Source organism: Carassius gibelio, chromosome B18 (assembly GCF_023724105.1).
Source record: "Carassius gibelio isolate Cgi1373 ecotype wild population from Czech Republic chromosome B18, carGib1.2-hapl.c, whole genome shotgun sequence".
Taxonomy (NCBI): Eukaryota; Metazoa; Chordata; class Actinopteri; order Cypriniformes; family Cyprinidae; genus Carassius; species Carassius gibelio.
The window spans coordinates 15,997,340-16,019,019 of NC_068413.1; the positions used below are offsets into that span (position 1 = coordinate 15,997,340).

General features: G+C 34.0%; 1 long non-coding RNA gene across 2 annotated transcripts in view; it reads left to right on the forward strand.

Moving 5' to 3' along the window:
* The window catches only part of LOC127977830 (uncharacterized), a 42,600-nt gene that overhangs the window by 5,095 nt on the left and 15,825 nt on the right, over positions 1-21,680 (forward strand). The window lies entirely within an intron of this gene.

The window sequence follows — 21,680 nt, forward strand, 5'->3', positions numbered from 1 at the left end:
CTATTACCACCAATACAAATCAAACGGTTCCACTGAAAGCTGCACACTCGTTTAAGTTTGAGCATGTTAAAGTTTCCACACTCCTGTGTAGATAAATTTTATCCATAACCTTTCGTGTATTCAAGTGACCAAATCACTAAGAAAGAGAGTATAGCAAGAAAGCAAATGTTTACAATGCATATAAAATTCAGATTACAATTGTTAAAAAAATGTATGTTGATTTGTAAATGGTATTTTTTATTAATCCACTAGATTAAGTCATCTTGTTCAGATAGCAGATGAAACCATTCACATTTTGTTTGTTTGGCCGTTTTTGTTTTAAGATTCCTGTAAGTTCATGCTAACTCTCGCGTGGGAAAGAGAGCAGGGTGATCACATCCTATTCATTTAAGAAAAAGTATCAAACATTTGACCGAACCTTTTTATTATTTTGACAAAACACAACAACATTAAAGAATGTTATCATTTCCTATGGCAATCTTCTTTGACTCAAATAAAGCAACATCTCTGGTGTACGTAAGCATCTACAATGTGTGTATGTGCTAAACATCTGTTTCTCCACTTCTGCCAGATTTGTTAGATGGGCTTTTGTTGTAATACAGACATATTTGAGAACTATGATGTTCTCACTTTTGTAATGGTTATAGAAAAATGCAAACATAACTTTTGCATACGTAGCAAAACTGACTAAAAAAATCATTGAATTATGAAATGCAAAAGTGTGTACGGCATTTGGCAAAACAGGATTTTGTAGGATTTTTCTGTAATGAGCACATAAGACAAAAATTGTCAATGTGTGACTTGTAAATATATATTATTTTATTTTATTTATTTATTTATTTTTACCAGAGATAGTTGACTGATCTGTTTACATGTTGTTTTGCAGTTTTCTGATGAAGAGTTTTCTCTGACTGTGGTCAAACATACAGTGCCTGTTCATAGGAATTTTTACAGCATAACTACAGTAAAAAATATTGCCCCTACATCTAGAGCTCTTGTTCATATAGCTGATGATGATGTTCACATTTTTATTTGTCGTACTCATTAGTTTCAACATTTCTACTGGACATTAAAGAGTAGGCCTATGTGTCCTCGCTTTATGTCAGAAGCATTAGCATCTACTGTGTGCTAAGATTTTTCTGTTTTCTCCACTTTTGGTGGATTTGCTAGAAAGACTATGTGACCTTGTTGTAATGTGATTACGTTTAAGATCCCTAAGATTGCACTAAACGCCCTTGAATAGGTTATAGACATACTCTTTTATACAGGAAATGTTTCCACAACAGAAATATGTATCAGAATAACAAATACCTAATAGTGAAATCCTCTCTTCTAAATTATTGTGAAAACTTTTAATGTCGATCCGGACCACCAGCCGTGTATCTTTTTCATTGTTTTTTAGATAAAGACTATTCCTCGAGTTTGGTCAAACAGGCAAAAACATGAACAAAATAGAGTACAAGATGATTAAATGATTGTCAAGAGAGTGTTTAAACTGAGATAGTGATGCACTTTAGAGCTTTTTCTGGTCTACCAGTGTCACAAAGACACATAATAGCCACTACCTCAACTTGAAAATGAGTCCTGCCATTTTCTGTTCTGACTGTTACACTTAATACAAACCCATCTATTACACTTAAAGTTAGACTTTAAAAGTCAAGGATACCACAGGAACTATTTCCTTTCTCTGTTTCTCTAAACATCACACTGGTAAATAAACCAGAGATCACATGTAGAAAGAATTCATTGAAAGGGGCATGTTTTAGTCCATTTTAGATGGTCTGCACCAACACATGTTTTAGGTATTCATCAGACTAACAGGTTTGATTCGGGAAACACACACGACTGGAACTGCGTGTTGTCATGACTGTCTTTATAATTGATGTACTTTTACTTTTAAAACAACACAGTGAGAAATTATGGTCTTCGACAGCATGGGCCCCTGAAATGTTGTATTATTTCTTTGTTTTCACAAAATATCTAAACATTTATCTATCTTAAAATACTAGTTATTACGTGTTTACAAAGTTGTCGTGTCCGACGTTTACATTTTTAAGAACATCTGATATAGTTTATCATCTTTTAAATTTTATAACATATGTTTCACCAAACCTTGATGCCTGAAAAATGGGTTTAGCATCAGTCCACATTTCAGTTGTTAGCCAGAAAATGCAAGTGAGACAATATTTCATTACCGAGATAATCTACATGATGTGAAACTAGCTCACAGTTACATTAGAGTTTTGGCTTCTAGTTTATGTTGAATAGTGTTTGTTACTGCTCCAAATGTTTAACACCACATTACTCCATTGTGAAGATATGTACTGTACAAAAAGTTTTCCACTGTAGTAGTCCAACTCTGAAACCAGACCAAACAAAAATGAGCTTGAACCTTAGTTGTGGCAGAATTAAAATGTTTTCTTTTCATCTTTCCATGATTTGTGCGTGTTGTTCTGAACCACGGTTTTATTTTTAACATCACAATCGTATTGTATTTTTATGCATGATTGTAAAGAGTTTTGTGTGTGTCAGTCTCTGGATTTTTTTTCTTTGCAAACAGAACTGGTGTAATGTTAGCGAGCTCTTTGTGTTCTCTGCTTTACCGTGTTTATATTCGTCAGAATTCTTTACATTTGCTCGATTAAAGTATTTAACACAGTTTTGGGTAATGTGTGTGTGAATATAGAGGATCTTTACAAATTTTTTTTTTTGAAATAGCCATGTAACACTCTGAATCGAGACTGCTTCTTTTAAATATAACATTAACACATTTTTCATGAGCTCAGACCCATTGTTTTATAAATGTTTCTGTGATTATTTCCCTGGTTAAATAAAGGTTTAATAAAAAATAAAAAAATAAACCACGAAAGATTAAAATGTGATTCAACATTTTATTTCAACAATACATTTTTAATATACATTCATACATTGAAGTAGTGAAGAAAATGGTCAAATTGGCATTACTAACAAACAGTAATAATGACATTACAGGTGGTCTAGCCAGAAAAGAAAATCTCTACAGGCCAGCATGTTTTGTTCTAGTATGTAGTTGACGTAAGTTTGAACAATCTCACATGTCATGGAACCATAATTGTTTGAAACCAACAATGTACATAAATCTGTTACACATGTACACAGACAGAGAACCTCGTTAATGTCCATCTCATCGTCACATTCAGACATCACATCCAGAATTTTTCTAGTCCTTACACAGACTGATTCTTTACTGGTAATAAACATACTAGTCAAATCAGGCCATGGGTTATTTTTCAGGCTTCTTACAACATTCATTTCATTCTTAAGATTTTTGACACACTTGGTATCCCCGGTACAATCACGATTTGGATTCTCTATGACAGCATGCATCAGTTTGATCATTTGTTCTCGGTAACGCTGTTTAAACATAGTGTCTACGTAGTCTGTTACATGACACGCTTCACCCAGGGTGCAGTCGCACTTCAGCTGATCATCCGTAGTGGCACCAGAACTCCAGTTGCAATCCATCTGCTTTTGTGCAGCGTCAGACATCCTTTTCAGAATTTAATTCAAGAGATAAACTTTGTACCCTAATCAATATATACTGTAGAATGCTGTCACCATTTCCCAGAATCTGGACTGACTGTATTAATCCACGACGATCCAGGCCTTGTGCAATTTCAGTTTCAATTTCTGGTTTATGGTTCAGATCCGAAAAAAATGAGTGGTCTTGTTTCTACGTTTCAAATGTTGCTTGGTTGGTTGTTGAGATGGGGGATGTTGCACTCTAAAAGTGGAGGAGGGTGAAGGGGCCTAATTAGGGATGTGTTTTGACCAGCGAAGCCTAGCTTATGTCACCAAAGAGAATTCTGTCACTTTCACTGGAAGATATTTGGATTATAGATTAGGAGGTTTACTAGGATTTTTGTTAAGACACTTGTTTCAAGTAACGGTAATGTATTGTGGCTTGGGAAAACTTAATCCAACAGCCATTTATTAAACATAGAGCAAGGAACACAGAAGGGTGAGTAAACATTGAAAAAGAAACATTACAACATCATTGCTCAGGTTTGTTATACCGAATACACTATTATCTGACTGATCATTCGGTTTTAAAATAAATTTAAATTGACTGAAACAGCTTGTTTATCATTGAAAAAATTGTGTTCAACATGGGTATGTCACATTGCTCAAAATATAGTCTCTTTTTGCAGCATTCATAAGAGTTGACCTCAGGAAGAGGCCAGTCAGGATCAGACTCATCAGAGTCAAAGTTTGTTTCAAAGTCCTCCCGACGTTTATTTATCTGCATGAGATAATTCTGGTCATGAAGCGTTTTGTTCCAACAGGATGCTATAGATATGTAGTCTGGTGGCTTTCTCGCATAGTACCGCATACCAGGCGTTGTACCATCCCATTGGAAAATGTACCAGATGTTTTCATCCATATTAAAGTTTCTCCAAATTTGATTGTAGAAGTATGCCCAGTCTACGGTGGTCAAAAGCAGTTAGGTACGTTCGGATGTATATTCTTCATAAGATTCCAGAGCTTCACAATCTGCAACTCTTTGTCAAACACAAATCTCCCCACACGATCATAAGACACAGTGAAATCTTGTTTCACAATATCTTCAACTTCAATGAGAACCTTTCTTTTGCTCTTCCCTTGATTTTTCCTTGGTGCAAAAGTCAGCTCCTCTCTCATTTCAGCAGAACTTCTTGGCGGTGTGTCACACATAATTATTCTAGATGTTTCAGGACTGTTTGGAGCTGCGGCAGTCATTGTAACAGGAGCATGCAGAAAGTCTTCTGTGGTTAACTATATGCCCCTAAACCTTTTTTAAATATCACACTTGGAATGTAGGTAGGAGCCCACAGGTGTGAAACAAACAAGGATGTGACACCTTCAGTAGTCATAAAACATTGGATGCTTTAGCACATTCAGTGAGATTATTTTCTCTTAAACAATGTATGTTTTCCTTGCGACCAAAGCATTCAAATGATCTTTCTAGTAAATCTAAAGCACACTGTTGCAAGGTAGTTTTGTTTACACCTTAAGTTTGTGATGACCACTAATATAATTTAATAATGTACAAATAACCGATAACTATAATTATTATTAATGTGTTAATGTTATATTTAAAAGAAGCAGTCTCGATTTAGAGTGTTACATGGCTATTTCAAGAAAAAATATTTGTAAAGATCCTCTATATTCACACACACATTACCCAAAACTGTGTTAAATACTTTAATCGAGCAAATTTAAAGAAATCTGACGTATATAAACACAGTAAAGCAGACAACACAAAGAGCTCGCTAACATTACACCAGTTCTGTTTGCAAAGAAAAAAAATCCAGAGACTGACACACACAAAACTCTTTACAATCATGCATAACAATACAATACGATTGTGATGTTAAAAATAAAACCGTGGTTCAGAACAACACGCACAAATCATGGAAAGATAAAAAGAAAACATTTTAATTCTGCCACAACTAAGGCTCAAGCTCATTTTTGTTTGGTCTGGTTTCAGAGTTGGACTACTACAGTGGAAAACTTTTTGTACAGTACATATCTTCACAATGGAGTAATGTGGTGTTAAACATTTGGAGCAGTAACAAACACCATTCAACATAAACTAGAAGCCAAAACTGTAATGTAACTGTGAGCTAGTTTCACATCATGTAGATTATCTCGGTAATGAAATATTGTCTCACTTGCATTTTCTGGCTAACAACTGAAATGTGGACTGATGCTAAACCCATTTTTCAGACGTCAAGGTTTGGTGAAACATATGTTATAAAATTTAAAAGAAGATAAACTATATCAGATGTTCTTAAAAATGTAAACGTCGGACACGACAACTTTGTAAACACGTAATAACTAGTATTTTAAGATAGATAAATGTTTAGATATTTTGTGAAAACAAAGAAATAATACAACATTTCAGGGGCCCATGCTGTCGAAGACCATAATTTCTCACTGTGTTGTTTTAAAAAAAAAAAGTACATCAATTATAAAGACACTCATGACAACACGCAGTTCCAGTCGTGTGTGTTTCCCGAATCAAACCTGTTAGTCTGATGAATACCTAAAACATCTAAAACATGTGTTGGTGCAGACCATCTAAAATGGACTAAAACATGCCCCTTTCAATGAATTCTTTCTACATGTGATCTCTGGTTTATTTACCAGTGTGATGTTTAGAGAAACAGAGAAAGGAAATAGTTCCTGTGGTATCCTTGACTTTTAAAGTCTAACTTTAAGTGTAATAGATGGGTTTGTATTAAGTGTAACAGTCAGAACAGAAAATGGCAGGACTCATTTTCAAGTTGAGGTAGTGGCTATTATGTGTCTTTGTGACACTGGTAGACCAGAAAAAGCTCTAAAGTGCATCACTATCTCAGTTTAAACACTCTCTTGACAATCATTTAATCATCTTGTACTCTATTTTGTTCATGTTTTTGCCTGTTTGACCAAACTCGAGGAATAGTCTTTATCTAAAAAACAATGAAAAAGATACACGGCTGGTGGTCCGGATCGACATTAAAAGTTTTCACAATAATTTAGAAGAGAGGATTTCACTATTAGGTATTTGTTATTCTGATACATATTTCTGTTGTGGAAACATATTTCCTGTATAAAAGAGTATGTCTATAACCTATTCAAGGGCGTTTAGTGCAATCTTATGGATCTTAAACGTAATCACATTACAACAAGGTCACATAGTCCTTCTAGCAAATCCACCAAAAGTGGAGAAAACAGAAAAATCTTAGCACACAGTAGATGCTAATGCTTCTGACATAAAGCGAGGACACATAGGCCTACTCTTTAATGTCCAGTAGAAATGTTGAAACTAACGAGTACGACAAATAAAAATGTGAACATCATCATCAGCTATATGAACAAGAGCTCTAGATGTAGGGGCAATATTTTTTTACTGTAGTTATGCTGTAAAAATTCCTATGAACAGGCACTGTATGTTTGACCACAGTCAGAGAAAACTCTTCATCAGAAAACTGCAAAACAACATGTAAACAGATCAGTCAACTATCTCTGGTAAAAATAAATAAATAAATCAAATAAAATAATATATATTTACAAGTCACACATTGACAATTTTTGTCTTATGTGCTCATTACAGAAAAATCCTACAAAATCCTGTTTTGCCAAATGCCGTACACACTTTTGCATTTCATAATTCAATGATTTTTTTAGTCAGTTTTGCTACGTATGCAAAAGTTATGTTTGCATTTTTCTATAACCATTACAAAAGTGAGAACATCATAGTTCTCAAATATGTCTGTATTACAACAAAAGCCCATCTAACAAATCTGGCAGAAGTGGAGAAACAGATGTTTAGCACATACACACATTGTAGATGCTTACGTACACCAGAGATGTTGCTTTATTTGAGTCAAAGAAGATGGCCATAGGAAATGATAACATTCTTTAATGTTGTTGTGTTTTGTCAAAATAATAAAAAGGTTCGGTCAAATGTTTGATACTTTTTCTTAAATGAATAGGATGTGATCACCCTGCTCTCTTTCCCACGCGAGAGTTAGCATGAACTTACAGGAATCTTAAAACAAAAACGGCCAAACAAACAAAATGTGAATGGTTTCATCTGCTATCTGAACAAGATGACTTAATCTAGTGGATTAATAAAAAATACCATTTACAAATCAACATACATTTTTTTAACAATTGTAATCTGAATTTTATATGCATTGTAAACATTTGCTTTCTTGCTATGCTCTCTTTCTTAGGTCACTTGAATACACGAAAGGTTATGGATAAAATTTATCTACACAGGAGTGTGGAAACTTTAACATGCTCAAACTTAAACGAGTGTGCAGCTTTCAGTGGAACCGTTTGATTTGTATTGGTGGTAATAGTTTTAAGTGTAAAACAGCTAGACTTCATTTTTGTGTCGATGCTTCATGTGATCACACTTTTTGGACAGACACAAAGTTGCACTAAAAGAAATATCTCGGAGAGAAAAACTGTAACTTAATTTTTTAATTTTCATTTATTCCTATTATGATGACACCACACAAAGATCACCTAAAAACGTACAGTCCAACAAACAAATTGTGAACGGCCTGCAAAATCTTGATATGGCTAAATCTTGAGGTGTAAGAAAAATTTAATTTACAAAACATTGTGATTCTTAGATGTGAAACACCCTTGACATAATCTGCTGGCATGCAAAAATAGTCATAAATGTTTTAGTACAGCTATCTACACAAATAGTATGAGAACTGTATATCGTGTCACAATTACCAGTTTATCAGAGTCAAAAGGAAATGATGATAGTTGAAACATCCTTAGCTTGTACATTTCTTTAATTTTGATAATCACAGTAAACATTTTAGTAAACCATTTAACATTACATGATGCCTACAAAATAATCAAAGAGTCAAAGTGTATGTTTTCTGTTCTAGGTAAGAACATTTACACCACGTGTTATAGGCCGGGTAAATAATTAGAAAATAGTATTTCTGTCGAATGAGAAAAGTTCAGTCATGCATTTAAGATGTAGAAATGATGTTTGCCAAACACATCCAAAGAGTTTTCTAGTCGTGTGAAAAAAGCACTTGTGTGCATAAATGATCTAAAGAAACAATGCTGGTCATCAGGTTATTTAAAAAATAATTAAGACAATAGACAGTGTGCTTTGCTTTAGTGACACACAATGTGTAATCTTTTAAACATGTTTAAAATGGAAGGTGTAATTATTTTACTGAGTTTAAGTCAAATGTATATTTGTTCATTTACAGTACACATACTATCTACAGGTTAGATTATTAAATGAAAAAATACGTACATAAGACAACGTAAAAACAACAAATAAGGTTTTGCTCATAATTCAAATGTAGTTTACTCAGTTTTACTATGTGTGTGTGTGTGTGTGTGTGTGTGTGTGTGGTTCAGGTATACCCCATGTTATGGGGAACAATGATGGCAATATCCAAAATCCTTGGGAATTGTTTTTGTCCCCGTGAGGAAACATGTTTATAAATCATAAAATCATCTTAAAATGAAATACATAGGTTTAAGTGTAAGGTTGATGTATGGTGATGCAAAATACAATTTGTACAGTCTAAAAAACATTACGTATACGGGATGTCCCATAGAACATGGAAAACCAATGCCTGTGTGTGTGTGTGTGTGTGTGTGTGTGTGTGTGTTTAGAGTTGGTTTTAAAATTAACGTGAGATTTCAACTCCTTTTAAACACCACATATTATGGATAGTATTTTCTTAACATTAAGGAATTCCTGTTTGATTTTATTAATTCCAGATAACATTCAATTATTTATCTCTTCAGCAGCTTGGTTAGTTGATGATTTAGATAATTGTCTCTCTCACTCTTTGAAATTCTCACCTGGAAAGACACCAGACATCGTCCTCCTTTTCAAATGTGTTTGTAGACGGGGAGCATGTGGCCTGTCGGTGCCTAGGTATCAACACCATATAGAGCAAACAAACATTGATCCTGTCAAGGTTTCAAAACCCTCACTTTTGCACAGCCATTTTTTTCCCCAGGAAGAACTCAAACACTTCCCCACTGTCTTTAGGTGTGAACAACAGGACTTCACAGAAACACCCCACAGCTCTGGTTACAGATACAACATCATAAGAAACCCCCCACTGCTCTGGTAACAGATACAACCATCATATATCCAGTAATAAACACAACACAAGTCAAATCTGAGATCTCTTTGATCTTTTGATTTACACACCTCTGCCATGTCAATCAAGGGTCACAGGACCCAGTGGCATGGCAACCGCTTTGACTGACAGGCCTTATAGTCATAAATCAATCCAAACTGACCATGCACACTTCTGACTAACTGTCAATCTACACGGACTGTACGGCCATAAATCAGGCCATAAATCAGGGTAATAAATCATCAAGACTTGAGATAAAGTGTATGATAGGACTACTGGCATCTAACAACGGTTGGTAAATCGGTTCAATTTAACAAATAAATCGGCCAAATAGGAAATAAGCATACGTCTTTAACTCATGAAACATCTGACTCATATTTTAGAGTATTTAAGGTGGTTTATGTGGTTTATATATCAATGAAATCTGTAATCTGTAAAAATATTCAGATGTAACATTTTCATAATTAACCGCAATTTAATTATTTTTCTCACTGACTGTAACTGATTACATTTATTTTTAATCAAATTATATAATTTAGCTATATGTAACTAGTTGACCCCCTAACACTGATTATGCGTTCTAACAAGAATAGTTGGTGAAAGAGTTCATTACCCACTTTAACTTTAAAAATGCGTACAATGTCCACAAACGAGGGTTTGCTCTTAAAACAAGCCCCAGACACCGACTTGGAAGCACCGTAACAAGTATAGCCATTGCAGAAATTTGTTATAGAGATTCAGTAAGTTAAATTCTGGATGCACGATTGACCGACTTACGTTTGCCATATTATTACTTTTTCTAAAGATAAAGACAATTATTTGGTTTCAGGACACATGAATCCTAACGCCCAATGGTTCACAAGATAACATGACAACGGTTGCTCCATTACAGCATAGTCAACCCATTTTAGCCTGTTTTAGCACATGTATATCGTATTATTGTTGAATATAGTCGTTTGGTCTAAATATGTGTTAACAGTTATTTTATTGTTGTTATATGTATTATATGTTCTTGTTTTACAAATTTAATATGTTTACCTAATACCTCATTCAAGCTATGTAGATCTTCAGGTCAGGGAACTACAATACCCATCACACACCTCAGGCTTCAAACATGCCCGTCGTGAATACATACTCATATTGTATGTGGCAACGCTCTAAATCATTGGACATCTGATTAAACGCATACGCAGATAACCTAAATAAAAAGACTCATATTCTTTTCTGTGATCTGTTTTAGTGATGCAAAGTTCGATTCACTTCTGAAAAATTATTTATTTGGACAGTTTGGTTCAATGAACGGATTCATAGGGTCCTTAAGTCATTTTCGCAGTTACGTAGTACACTTTTTTTTTCTTCTAACAACTGAAGAGTCATTTTTATTTCTGTGAATCATCTAAATAAATGTAATTGTGTGAACACACATTAGCGGTTATTGTCTTTTGTTCATTTAAGTTAATTCTGAATCATCTAAAAAAAAGTTAACTGTGTGAACACATTAGCGGTTATTGTCTTTTGTTCATTTAAGTTAATTCTGAATCATCTAAAAAAAGTTAACTGTCTGAACACACATTAGCGGTTATTGTCTTTTGTTCATTTAAGTTAATTCTGAATCATCTAAAAAAAGTTAACTGTGTGAACACAAATTAGCGGTTATTGTCTTTTGTTCATTTAAGTTAATTCTGAATCATCTAAATTAAAAAATAAAAAGTTAATTGTGTGAACACATATTGGTGGTTATTATCTTTTGTTAATTTAAGTTAGTGATGTTTGTGTTTGCAGTTTTATGCACAGTGTCTCTGTCGTTGTTTAGCTTAAACATCAGTTTTTAGTCAGTTACAAAAGTGTCAGGCATTAAGTTTTTGTATTTTTAATTCACTTAATTATGACAGAGTTACAGGTTTTGGGTGTTTTTGAAAGTGTAAGCGGTGAAAACTTAAATGTGACCATCGAGTAACGTTGGCTACTCAAACAAAGACAAATTGTGTAAGTGTTCATTAAGATGCAGAAATGAAAATAAGCGTACAAATATTCATAATGACAAGTACAATATAACCTAAAAACACTATAGCCCCCTGCTAAGTATACCTAAAATTTTCTAGAGCGGTGAGATATTTACATTTACTGTACATTTATTCATTTAGCAGACGCTTTTATCCAAAGTGACTTACAGATGAGGACGGTGGAAGCAATCAAAAAACAACAAAAAGAGCAATGATATATAAATGTTTTAACAAGTCTCAGTTAGGTTAACACAGTACACGTACCATGTGATTTTAAATAATATCATAAATAAAAAGAAAACAGATTGAATAAAAAAAGAATAGAGCAAGCTAGTGTTAGAGGTCTTTACACACACACACACACACACATGCACACACACACACACGCATAAATAGATATAAACCGCAATGTTTTTCATAGCGTTACACTTTGAACGATATGTTTCCATGACATTGTTAGCTCTTTCTGTTTGAATCTATTTACAGCAGTTTTCACCATCCTTAATTGTAATGGTTTGGTCTTATGCTTAGGGCCTTATACGTTGTATTTTCTAGTTTTTGCTCTCGTGTTAGTGGGTCTCTTTGTTCATACAAATCAATATTTCTGTGGATTTGGGTATTAAAATATTGCTTTAAACATCGTCTTCATTCGAGACTTTACTTAACATCATTATATCATCCTAGTTTATATCAGATATAAGATATGTTGATTATTAATTATTATCCAACCTTTTAATCATCAAAATATCACGACTGACTTGAGTGATCATCTTGGGCGGAGCAATCTTGGGCGTGACCAATGTTTATGACTTCCTGATGACAAACCCCCATCGTGTACATCATACAAGGGTTGAGGGTGGCTCACTAAAACCAACAAAGACCGGCTGATAAATGCTACAGTTGCCTGCTGTGAACAACAAACAATACAATAAATCAATAAACCGGAAATGTATCGTGAATTAAAACAGTACATCGCCGACAGTTCTATATCGATTAGGGGCAAAGTTTACGCCTTGGAAAGAATCGAATTCTGAAAAAGTCGTCTGACGCTGAACAACTGACCCATGGAGGGTAAATGGAGCAGCGCTGATGAGGTCGAAAAACTGGAGTGCGCTGCGGCAAACACCAGTTTTGTCAAAGACATCGACCCTGATTTTAAACTACACTACAGAGGACAGATGATCGGACTGATGCAAAAGATCATCACGGCGGAATGCGACCCAAATCACGATTGTACGGGCGATATCAAGCGGGAAACAAATCTCAGTAACCAAATGAAACTTGTAAGAACCCTGAAATATACATGGCCTGATTTGACGAGCATATTTTTAACCGGAAGGGACCCGGTGCATGTTTCTGCACGTAAAATTCTGGAAGTGATGTCTGAATGTGAAGATGAGATGGACGTTAATGACGTTCTCTATCTGTGTACATCTATAACAGATCAATGTGTGCTGTTGGCTGCCAAAAATTATGATTCTATGACCTGTGAAATTGTTGCATCGTTGGTTGATTTTATATTGGACCAAAACATGTTAATCTGCAGAGATTTTCTATTCTGGTTAGATTGCCTGTAATGTCATGAGTACTATTTGTTTTTAATGACAATTTGATCATTTTCTTCACTACATCGATATATATTCAACAATATAGTGTTTAAAGCAATATTTTAATACCCAAATCCACAGAAATATTGATTTGTATGAACAAAGAGACCCACTAACAAGAGAGCAAAAACTAGAAAATACAACGTATAAGGCCCTAAGCATAAGACCAAACCATTACAATTAGGATGGTGAAAACTGCTGTAAATAGATTCAAACAGAAAGAGCTAACAATGTCATGGAAACATATCGTTCAAAGTGTAACGCTATGAAAAACATTGCGGTTTATATCTATTTATGCGTGTGTGTGTGTGTGTGTGTGTGCATGTGTGTGTGTGTGTGGGTGTAAAGACCTCTAACACTAGCTTGCTCTATTCTTTTTTTATTCAATCTGTTTTCTTTTTATTTATGATATTATTTAAAATCCCATGGTACGTGTACTGTGTTAACCTAACTGAGACTTGTTAAAACATTTATTTATCATTGCTCTTTTTGTTGTTTTTTGATTGCTTCCACCGTCCTCATCTGTAAGTCACTTTGGATAAAAGCGTCTGCTAAATGAATAAATGTACAGTAAATGTAAATATCTCACCGCTCTAGAAAATTTTAGGTATACTTAGCAGGGGGCTATAGTGTTTTTAGGTTATATTGTACTTGTCATTATAAATATTTGTACGCTTATTTTCATTTCTGCATCTTAATGAACACTTACACAATTTGTCTTTGTTTGAGTAGCCAACGTTACTCGATGGTCACATTTAAGTTTTCACCGCTTACACTTTCAAAAACACCCGAAACCTGTAACTCTGTCATAATTAGGTGAATTAAAAATACAAAAACTTAATGCCTGACACTTTTGTAACTGACTAAAAACTGATGTTTAAGCTAAACAACGACAGAGACACTGTGCATAAAACTGCAAACACAAACATCACTAACTTAAATTAACAAAAGATAATAACCACCAATATGTGTTCACACAATTAACTTTTTTTTTATTTTATTTTTTTATTTATTTAGATGATTCAGAATTAACTTAAATGAACAAAAGACAATAACCGCTAATGTGTTCACACAGTTAACTTTTTTTAGATGATTCAGAATTAACTTAAATGAACAAAAGACAATAACCGCTAATGTGTGTTCACACAATTACATTTATTTAGATGATTCACCAGACATGGGGACTCGAGACTTGACTTGACTTGAGACACGATGACTTGAATGACTTGAGTGTTAATCAAATCATGTATTCAGTTTGAATATAAAATATATAAATTATTTTTTTAAATAAAGTTGATTACTCAGCTGGAGCGCAGGCTGAGAATAGCGTCGTGACTGGATCAGGACACTATCATCAGTCATGCCCTCTCTACCTTACACACACCACGCCCACTTAAATCAGATATCACATCACATCAACATGTCAGCCTGAGAAGTACCGAGGGTCATCGCTTTTGTCTTCAATAGTTCGCGACTAAAAACGCATGGAAAACGCTAGTCGCGCCGCTTTCTCCTTCTTTCCAAAGCGCTTGGGCAGAAGTGCTCCTGGGGCGTCTGTCGTTGCTAAGCATCCATGACACGCTCTCTCTCAATGAAGACGTAGAAATTTCAGCAAAGGATAAATGGATTTGCAGCACTAAAAATCGCTCGCTGTAGCTCTGCTACTAAATTCATTTCAAAATGGCAATCCATATACAGCTATGAACAGCTGTTCCTTCATGTTAGCTGAGCTTTCAACGTTGATACGGGAAAGGATGAAGCTGATTGGTTAGTTATTGTCACATGACCTGCGGTGCGCTTGCGGCATTCTGAAAAGTTTAGATTTTTTTTAACTCGATGCGGTGCGCGTCGTGAGCGCGTTGCTTCCATTATGAGCGCGCATACCGCGCGCCTATATTGGAAACAACGAACTTGCGCGCGCAAAAGACGTGATGTGAACGGCCCCTAATGATCCGCTAGCAGGCCGTCAAAAAAACGCATTCCAGGGGCGGCGCTAGGGCTGGGCTAAGGGGGCATAAGCCCCCTTATTTAGTTAATATTTAGTTACCTTGTCTTTCTCATAGAGCAAAACAATTAATCAGAAAAAACAAATGTAGCTGCCGCGATTACCCAATCATGAGAAGTGCATATTACATATATATATATATATACCCCATCAGTCTCCTTCTTGGTCAAATAGCCCTTTATGCCTTCAGTGTGAATCTACAATTTTCATAGTCATGAAAATAAAGAAAACTCTTTGAATGAGAAGGTGTGTCCAAACTTTTGGTCTGTACTGTACATAACAAAAAAGTATGAAACAACTGAAAATACTATTTATATTCTATACTCTGAGAGAGAGAGAGAGAGAGTGTGTGTGTGTGTGTGTGTGTGTGTGTGTGAGAGAGAGAGAGAGAGAGAGAGAGAGAGAGGTGTTCAGAGAGGAGTCTGTTGGATGTTTAGTTTTATGGACTCAATGTTGAAAATGTAAAACATTTCAAACACTGTTGGCAGAAGTGAAAAATAAATAATTTTAGGAAGTTACAATTTTGTTTGATTCCATGATGTATTTTACTGAACATGAGAATTTACAATGCAAATCCAAATTATTTTAATTTACTGACAGTTACTTATATCTTGTCTTTTAACTTTATTAAGATCAGATTCTGCAGGTAAAATAACAATATTAAGGTGACTTGACTTGGACTTGACTTGACATAGCTTGTGACTTGACTTGACTTGACTTACCCAAGAAAAAAATACTTGGGACTTACTTGAGACTTGAAGATTAAGACTTGAGACTTACTTGAGACTTGCACATGTGTGACTTGGTCCCATCTCTGTGATTCACAGAAATAAAAATGACTCTTCAGTTGTTAGAAGAAAAAAAAGTGTACTACGTAACTGCGAAAATGACTTTAGGACCCTATGAATCGGTTCATTGAACCAAACTGTCCAAATAAATAATTTTTCAGAAGTGAATCGAACTTTGCATCACTTAAACAGATCACAGAAAAGAATATGAGTCTTTTTATTTAGGTTATCTGCGTATGCGTTTAATCAGACGTCCAATGATTTAGAGCGTTGCCACATACAATATGAGTATGTATTCACGACGGGCATGTTTGAAGCCTGAGGTGTGTGATGGGTATTGTAGTTCCCTGACCTGAAGATCTACATAGCTTGAATGAGGTATTAGGTAAACATATTAAATTTGTAAAACAAGAACATATAATACATATAACAACAATAAAATAACTGTTAACACATATTTAGACCAAACGACTATATTCAACAATAATACGATATACATGTGCTAAAACAGGCTAAAATGGGTTGACTATGCTGTAATGGAGCAACCGTTGTCATGTTATCTTGTGAACCATTGGGCGTTAGGATTCGTGTGTCCTGAAACCAAATAATTGTCTTTATCTTTAGAAAAAGTAATAATATGGCAAACGTAAGTCGGTCAATTGAGCATCCAGAGTTTAACTTACAGAATCTCTATAACAGATTTCTGCAATGGCTATACTTGTTACGGTGCTTCCAAGTCGGTGTCTGGGGCTTGTTTTAAGAGCAAACCCTCGTTTTTCTGGACATTGTACGCATTTTTAAAGTTAAAGAGGGTAATGAACTCTTTCACCAACTATTCTTGTTAGAAAGCATAATCAGTGTTAGGGGGTCAACTAGTTACATATAGCTAAATTATATAATTTGATTAAAAATAAATGTAATCAGTTACAGTCAGTGAGAAAAATAATTAAATTGCGGTTAATTATGAAAATGTTACATCTGAATATTTTTACAGATTACAGATTTCATTGATATATTTCATAAACCACCTTAAATACTCTAAAATATGAGTCAGATGTTTCATGAGTTAAAGACGTATGCTTATTTCCTATTTGGCCGATGTATATTTATTTGTTAAATTGAACCGATTTACCAACCGTTGTTAGATACCATGGCATTTCCCTTCATAGGTGTGCAAAAACCTGATTTAAAAACAGTATCATAGCTGTTAAACTTTCTTGTTGTGTTTTTAAATATGTATTTAATCTCCAAGCAAATCTGATTTCGTGGTGGTTGTGCTTTAAAATGAAATGATCACAATCCTAATTTAAGTGATGAAGGATTTGAAAAGTCTGACGGTCATTAGTTGTTGAGTACTCTAATGTTAACCCCTGTCCTGTTTACACGTTTCAAAAGATTAACGGTTGAAAACATTACAAGTCTTAAAACATGTAATCAAATGTTATCAGTTACATTACTTTTTAAACTTTTAGATTTTAAATGGGTTAATTTGTGATCTATAACCTATTACAACGTTCATAGTAACCTCCCCAAAACTGTACTTAAAATAAATCCACCAAGGTCTCAGCTACAGCTAAACGTTATAACAAAAACTTAAGGTCCTTGTTGACAGTTTTGTGAGGTGTGTGTGTGTGTGTGTGTGTGTGTGTGTGTGTGTGAAAGCAGCATGGTTTGGAAGAAACATTTTTTAGCTTATATATGTGATTTTACTACAAACTATTAGCATTCTAACTAAGAAAACACAATGTTTTTTTTATTTTTTTATTTTCCAGCCAAACCGTTTGTTTGCAGTTGTTAAAGTCGTAAGAATGTTTATTGTTATGAAAAGAAAGTAAGTTAAGCTAGATAAATAAGTCTTTTTTATTAACCACAATGCGTTTATGAGTTATGTATTTGTTCTGCTTCATGTATGCAACGGTTACCATACACACATTCAAGAGAAATGCGTAAACTCAATTGTTTTAAACAACCTAAACCATTTAGTCTATCCTTAAAAACCTCTTACATTTTTTTTTTCTTCACACATCTATTTTCATCTGTCTCTGGACTCTTGTTAAAACACTTGAGTGCTGACATGAATCCTGCATGGAAGCTAAAAAATAATACTTTTTTTAAACTATTTTAAACATCATGGTTAACACCATTTGGAAAGTGAGAAAGGACGTCTAATCTATTGTATACATTTCTGTCAGACATTTGTACCAACAAACACTTTTGGTTTCAAAGAAAACTTAGGACAACTCATTTTCAATCTTATATAGATATGTTCGTGTTTGTGACCTATTTTGTTTGTGTATTTTTGTACTTGTTTGAGTGTATATTAGTATTTATTTAGTTTGCATGTTCATGTTTTCTGTAATGTTTACATTTGTGTGTGTGTGTGTGTGTGTGTTTATGATTGTATGGTTGTGTTTGTGTACTTGTTTGCATTCTCGGTACATTTATGTTGAGGTTGAAAAATCTAGGGGTTAATAAAAATTATAAATGTAACTAAAATAAACAAAATTAACTCGAATTAAACTACATATTCCTATATGGTCTGACTTGTTAAAAGATTTCACGTCCATTTGACCAGTAAATGAACTTTTAGCTAACCTCACGATCACAGGCCTAATCCATAAAGTTTAAATTGTACCCCTTTGATTAGTGAATACATACAATTGTTTAACTTTAGCTGACCTGCAGCAGACCATTTACAACACCAGAACCCCCGGAAAACTAATTAGATAACAGTTGAGTTGCAAACCCCAAAAACCTTTAGATGTTTTACAATCTTTGCTGACATGGTCGTAACAGTAAACACAAAGACATCAGATTCCAGACACCAGACGCGTTTCTACGCACTACTTGAGATGAAATATTTAGCCTCTCCTATAATGTTGTTAAAGTTTCTTTGGCAAGAAAATCAAAGACATTCCAAAACATTTCATTCCAGTTAGATTTGTGTATGCCTAAACGCATGTTTTAATTGATATAGCAACGATATAGCAATGATAGAAGTTAATACTGACAAAATAAAAGACGTATTCAAGGATTTAGACTACTAAAGTATGTGTGAGTGACTTATTAAAATGAAATAAAACAACAATTTTTTTTTCCAACAAGGAATTTTTGTTGAGATGAAAATAAAATGGTATAGGTTAACCTAATTTTAAAGTAAAAACATCGGTCTAATATTAAAACCAGGTAGAATGTTTTCATCAAATAAGAACTGATGTGTTTTTATTAAAAACGTTACTTTGTTTAACTCTTTTAACATACATTTAAACCTTTGTGACCAACGTTATTAGGGAGGTGTTAGGGGTATGTGTTAGTGGGTGTTTTTTTCTTTTTTATTCGATGCTTTAAACATTGAAAACATAAAGGCGTACATTACTGGTAGATTTACAAATACGGTCTGAGATTACACTCAATTTTCGTTCACACTCTGTACATCATAAAACAAAATAAAATGTAAAATAAATGAAACAACACTGAAGAAAAAGATAAAGAACGAAAAAGTAGGGGAGTAACAGATTTTCACATTAAGAAAAACCAAAGTCCTTTAATGAAGAATACAAAAATCTTGCTTTGAGTCTTTTCATTTCTTTTAACGTCTCCAAATACATCACAAATTCCTCTTTAAATGCCACTAAACATGAGGATTTTGAAAAACATACATTTATGAATGTAGAATTTCGTGCCAGAAGTTAATATTGACAAAATAAAAGACATATTCAATGATTTAGGCTACTAAAGTAAGTGTGAGTGGCTTATTAAAATAAAATAAAACATCAAGGACTTTTGTTTAGATGAAAAATAAAGAGCATATAGTTTTAAAGTAACTCATATACATAGATGTATCTAAAGATCCTGAAACAGGACACATATGTTCCAAGTGGGTAGATATAGAATACCTGAAAGAACATCTAATCATCCGTCTGTTTATACTACAGAAATGATTGTCATATTTTTGGCTCTTCAGTGGGTTGAACACATTAGTATACCTAAAGTAGTCATATGTTCAGACTCATTTGCAGTACTACCAAGTTTAAAGTATGGCGAATCTTCAACAAGACAATTTGTCATTCATTTTACAGAGTTTGTTCAGAATACAACCAAAAACAAATATTTATTTTGTATAGATACCTGCACATATAGGAATAGAAGGTAGTGGATCAGATAAAAACATTCAAATGTCAGACATCAAATTTAATGAAAGGAGAATTTTGGGGATAGAAAGGAAGCTCTCACCATAGAATTGGACACATTGCACTTAATCAGTCATTATTTGTAAGAGGAAAAACATGTGTCTGGACTTTGTGTTAAATGTGATCTTCCTGAATCAGTTGAACCTATTTTAATAAAATGTAAAAGATATGACAACGAAAGAATACAACTTACACAAGCACTTATTATAGAAATAAATCAGATCACATTTTAGAAAATGTTAAATAAAGATGTGTCTATAGAAATGTTTCAATGATTAAGTATCTCAAAGAGTTGATAAACAGGATTTAAAGAATCACTACTAAGTTCATTATTATTATCATTCATTTTATTTTTGTATTTCTTTTATCTCTTAATGTTTTAGTTAGTTTTCATTAAGGTCAGTGCTCCACACTCCTGCCTTGAAGGTGGCGGTAAATGCACCTAAAGCTTTGCGTGAAAGAGGAAGAAGGAGCGGTTTGAGTGGGACTGGATATAAGCATTATGAGTGTGTCAGCGGTGCTGTGAGATCATTTTACCGGAGGCTTCGCAAACTCTGTCGGAGGATCTTTTTTTCTTTCGTTTAACTCTCTGTCAGTAATAGTCTAGATTTTTAAAGTTGTAGTTAGTGGTAAGGAATAGCATAGTTTTGACGAGTATTTTGTGCTGGTGTTTTAAAGATGGGGTCCGATGTATTTTCTTTGAGATCGGCGTAGATGGCTTCAATCTTTTTTCTTTTGTTTTAACTTTTTCTCACATTATGACAAACGCATAGTTTTCTGGTTTGTATCGTTTCTTTACATTCGTTTCTTTTTTCAGTTTGAGTCGATCTAACGTTACCGGAGACGTCGTAACACTTTGCTGTGAGATCTTTTTTTTTTTTTTAACTCTCTGTCAGTAACACTCTCGATTTTTAAAGTTGTAGTTAGTGGTAAAGTACAACATAGATTTGACAAGTTTCTTGTCTAATGGATTTTATTTTAGATCCGCGTAATGCCTTCCATCTTTTTTCTTTTGTTTTAACTTTTTCTCACATTATGACAAACGCCAAGTTTTCTGGTTTGTATCGTCGCTTTACATTTGTTTCTCTTTTAGTTTGAGGTAAGGTATAAGTGATAAATGCTTTCTTTTCTAGCTGGTAACAAAACACCTTTTTAAATTTTTACAAGCTCTCACATCTTTTTCACGTGTTGCTTAACGAAACGTATCTGATAGTTTTGACTTGTTTAGTTGTTTTAGATAAATAACCAGTAGTTTTCTTTTTATTTGTTACAACTTTAACAACGTTTTACACTTTTCCAGCAATGCTCTGTGTACTTAAAACCTTAATAAAAAATCCCCTTATACCATTTTCATGATTTCACCCTTTTCAGAGTTTAACAAAAAAGCACATAGATCCCAACACATTTTCCCCCCTCCCTCACCGAAATTCCTTC